Here is a 4,639-nt window from a genome sequence, read left to right as displayed (position 1 = left end):
CCAGCAGGGCAGTACTCAATACTGTTTAAGCCTCACATTTTAGATTAACTATTTAATATTATAAATGTGAATGCACATCCTCATAACTGGGAAACTAAATGACATAGATTTACTCATTATTTATGTAACCATACAAAATTTTATATGCAATGGGAGCTCTTATACCATAGAATCTGACCTTATAAATTATGCTATGCTAAGCTAAGTCACCTCAGCCGTGTCCAACTCTGTGCGACCCCATAGACGGCAGCCCACCAGGCTCCCCCGTCCCTGGGATTCTCCAGGCAAGAACACTGGAGTGGGCTGCCATTTCCTTCTCCAATGCATGAAAGTGAAAAGTGAAAGTGAAGTCTCTCAGTCGTGTCTGACTCTTAGCGACCCCATGGATTGCAGCCTAACAGGCTCCTCCGTCCATGGGATTTTCCAGGCAAGAGTACTGGAGTGGGGTGCCATCGCCTTCTCCGGACCTTACAAACTAGCTTACATATAAAACACAGTTACTCTTTGCTCATCTGTCCTAACTTAGAAAGTGTTGCACCAATGCTTAAGATGTGATTAAAACAGATGCGTTCTCAACACAAGGTTAACAAACCTTGAGCTCCACCCTAGAAATACAAACCTATAAATCAAAAATTGTTTCACCAGAAATAGGTTATGAGCAACTCTTACCAAAGTAGTACTATAGGGAGTTACAATGTTGACCAAAAGAAGACACAGGTTTCTCACTGAACTTTTTTTAATGGGTCTCAAATTTTGTAACAGATTTTTGGTCAAGTTGTTTTCATTAAAAAGTAGTGATTTTAAAAACTAATAACTTAAACTGCCACACACAAAACATAGGGTCCACAAAAACATTCTCCTTTCTTTCTGAAGGTTTTACGATGCATTGTTGTCATTAACCGGTCTTTTACTATTAAACTTAAATGGCCAATTGAGACAAACTGTCTGAGATCGTTCTTTCACTGCTGATTAAGACTGAGGTGGCAGTTATTGGGGATAGTATTCATTTAGCCTTCTGAGCTTTCTGGGCAGACTTGGTGACCTTGCCAGCTCCAGGTGCCTTCTTGTCCACTGCTTTGACACCACAGCGACTGTCTGTCTCATATCACGCACAGCAAAATGGCCCAGGGGAGGACAGTCAGAGAAGCTCTCGACACACATGGGCTTGCCAGGAACCATATCAATGATGGCAGCATCACCAGATTTCAAGAATTTAGGGCCATCTTCCAGCTTTCTCCCAGAACGATGATCAGTCTTCTCGTTCAACTCAGCAAACTTGCAAGCAATGTGAGCTGTGTGACAATCCAGCACAGGTGCATATCCAGCACTGATTTGGCCTGGATGGTTCAAAATAAGCACCCGAGCTGTGAAGCCAGCTGCTTCCATTGGTGGGTCATTTTTGCTGTCACCAGCCACATTGCCACAACGAACATCTTTGACAGACACATTCTTGACATTGAAGCCCACATTGTCCCCAGGAAGGGCTTCACTCAGTGCTTCATGGTGCATTTCTACAGACTTCACTTCAGTTGCCACATTGACTGGAGCAAAGGTGACCACCATGCCAGGTTTGAGAACACCAGTCTCCACACAACTCACAGGGACAGTACCAATACCACTGATTTTACAGACATCCTGGAAGGGGAAATGCAAGGGTTTGTCAGCTGGGCGAGTTGGTGGCAGGATGCAATCCAGAGCTTCAAGCAGGGTGGTTCCACTGGCACTGCCGTCCTTTCAGGTGGCTTTCCGTCCCTTGAACCACGACGTGTTAGCACTTGGCTCCAGCACGTTGTCACCACCCCATCCAGAAACTGGCACAGATGCTACTGTGTCGGGGTTGTAGCCGATTTTCTTAATGTAGGTGCTGACTTCCTTAACAATTTCCTCGTATCTCTTCTGGCTGTAGGGTGGCTCAGTGGAATCCATTTTGTTAACTCCAACAATTTGTTGTTTCACACCCAGAGTGTAAGCCAGAAGGGCATGCTCACGGGTCTGTGCGTTCTTGCAGATACCGGCTTCAAATTCACCAGCACCAGCAGCAACAATCAGGACAGCACAGTCAGCCTGGGATGCGCCTGTGATCATGTTTTTGATGAAGTCTCTGTGTCCTGGAGCATCAATGATGGTAACATAGTACTTGCTGGTCTCAAACTTCCACAGGGAGATATCAGTGGTGATACCATGCTCACGTTGGGCTTTAAGTTTGTCCAAGACCCAGGCATATTTCAAGGAGCGCTTTCCCATCTCGGCAGCCTCCTTCTTGAACTTTTCAACTGTTCTGTTGTCGATCCCGCCACATTTGTAGATCCGATGGCCAGTCGTGGTGGACTTTCCTGAATCTACATGCCCAATGACAACGATGTTGATATGGGTCTTTTCCTTTCCCATTTTTGCTTAGGTTTAATGGTGGTTTTCACGACACATGTGTCCTGGCAGCAAACCCGTTGTAAAAAAGCTCAAGTTTTTAATTGTGATGAAGTCCAATTTATCTATTTTCTTTTTTGTTGCCTGTATTTCTGACATCATATCCAAATAATTATTGCCAGGTATAATGACATGAAGATTCTCTCCTATATTGTAATATTTTGAGTTTTATAGTTTTACTCTTCCACTTAGGTCTTGAATCCATTTTGAGTCCATTGTTGTAGGTGATGTAAAGGTCCAACCTCCTCTTCTTGCGTATGGATATTCAGTTTTGCCAACACCACTTGTTTTTTTTTTTTTTAAGATTTATTTATTTATTTTTATTTTTTTGGCTGTGGTGAGTCTTATTGCTGCACGTGGGCTTTCTCTAGTTGCAGGAAGTGGGGGCTACTCTCTAGGTACGTGTGTGACACATACCTCATTGCAGTGGCTTCTCTCAGTGGAGCACGGACTCTAGCTGCGTGGGCTTCAGTAGTTGTAGCACGTGGGATCAGTATCTGTGGCTCCTGGGCTCCCAAGCACAGGCTCAGTAGTTGTGGCACACAGGCTTAGTTGCCCCATGGCATGTGGGGTCTTCCCAGACCAGGGATCAAATTGGTGTCCCTTGCATTGCAAGGTAGATTCTTAATCACTGGACCACCAGGGAAGCCTTCCAACACCACTTGTTCAGAAGACTGTCCTTTTCCCGTTGAGGTCCTTGCATCTTTGTCAAAAATCATTTACAATCACTTGACCATGGAGACTTCCCTGGTGATCCAATGGTTAAGACTCCATGCTTCCACTTTGGGGGACAGGGGTTCAATCCCTGGTCAGGAAACTAAGATCCCACATGCTGTGCGACGCAGCCAACAATTAAAAGAAAAAAATTTTTTTAAGTCACTTGACCATATGGGTTTATTTCTGGGTTCTCTATTGCAGGGGTCCCCAATCCCTGGGCCACAGACCAGTACTGTTTTGAAGTCTGTTAGGAACGGGACCACACAGCGGGAGGTGAGTGGCAGGCAAGTGAGCAAAGCTTCATCTGCCACTCCCCATAGTTCACATCACCGCCTGAACCATATCCCCCTCATTCCATGGAAAAAATGTTTTTCATGAAACTCATCCCTCGTGTCAAAAATGTTAGACACCACTGCTCTATTCTATTCCATTGGTTGATATGTCTGTCTTTATGCCAGCACCACACCGTTTTGATTGCTAGAGATTCCATATGAATTTTAGGATAGATATTTCTGTTTCTGCAAAAAAAAAAAAAAAATTAATGTTGTTGGCATTTGGATAGGGATTGCATTGGTTTTATAGATTATTTTGAGCTGTTACTGTATTCTTCAACTCCAGAATATCCTTGGGTTCTTATTATTTCTATCTCCTTATTGAAAATCTCTATTATTGATTCATTGTGATCATAATTGCTTTGAATTCTTTAAATATAATTTCCTTTAGTTCTTTGAACATCCTTATAACAGCCTCTTTGAAGTCGTTGTCTGCTAAATTCAGTATCAATAGTCACTCAGAGTCAATTTATATTAACTGTTCTTTTCCAAGTATGGGTCATACATTTCCATTTCTTTGTGTGTCTTATAATTTGTTGTTGCTGTTCTTGTTGTAAATTGGACATTTTAGATATCTTGTAGTGAGTCTGAATTCTAATTCCCCCCTGCAGGTTACTGTTATTTCTATTTGTTTATCTGTTTATTGTTTCTCTGACTAGTAACTTGTCTGGGCTAAATCCATGAAATCTGTCTCTCCAGCAGAATACAGCTACAACTTCTGTCATTTTTTAGTTATTTTTATTTCTGTCTTCCTGAAGTACTTACCTCATGTACTTCACAACTGAGTGACTAGCCACTGATCAAACAGAGCTTTTGTCCAACCACCTCAAGCCACTAAACAATCTTCTGTCCTCTACTGACAGGTCTGTGTATGGGGGGGAGTGTATTCATAGTTTAGGCCACCATTTTCACTCTTAAAATTATGACCAACCTAGATAGCATATTCAAAAGCAGAGACATTACTTTGCCAACAAAGGTCCGTCTAGTCAAGGCTATGGTTTTTCCAGTGGTCATGTATGGATGTGAGAGTTGGACTGTGAAGAAAGCTGAGTGCCAAAGAATTGATGCTTTTGAAGTGTGGTGTTGGAGAAGACTCTTGAGAGTCCCTTGGACAGCAAGGAGATCCAACCAGTCCATCCTAAAGGAGATCAGTCCTGGGTGTTCAT

The 4,639-nt window shown here is 42.9% G+C and overlaps 1 pseudogene; it reads right to left on the bottom strand.

Annotated features, from left to right (window-relative positions):
- Positions 1–1,003: 1,003 nt before the first annotated feature.
- Positions 1,004–2,388, bottom strand: LOC104994962 (annotated as a pseudogene).
- Positions 2,389–4,639: the final 2,251 nt, after the last annotated feature.

This window comes from Bison bison, unplaced genomic scaffold, assembly GCF_000754665.1.
Source record: "Bison bison bison isolate TAMUID 2011002044 unplaced genomic scaffold, Bison_UMD1.0 scf7180017864270, whole genome shotgun sequence".
In the NCBI taxonomy this organism is placed as follows: domain Eukaryota; kingdom Metazoa; phylum Chordata; class Mammalia; order Artiodactyla; family Bovidae; genus Bison; species Bison bison.
This window is presented reverse-complemented; position numbering and strand designations above follow the sequence as displayed.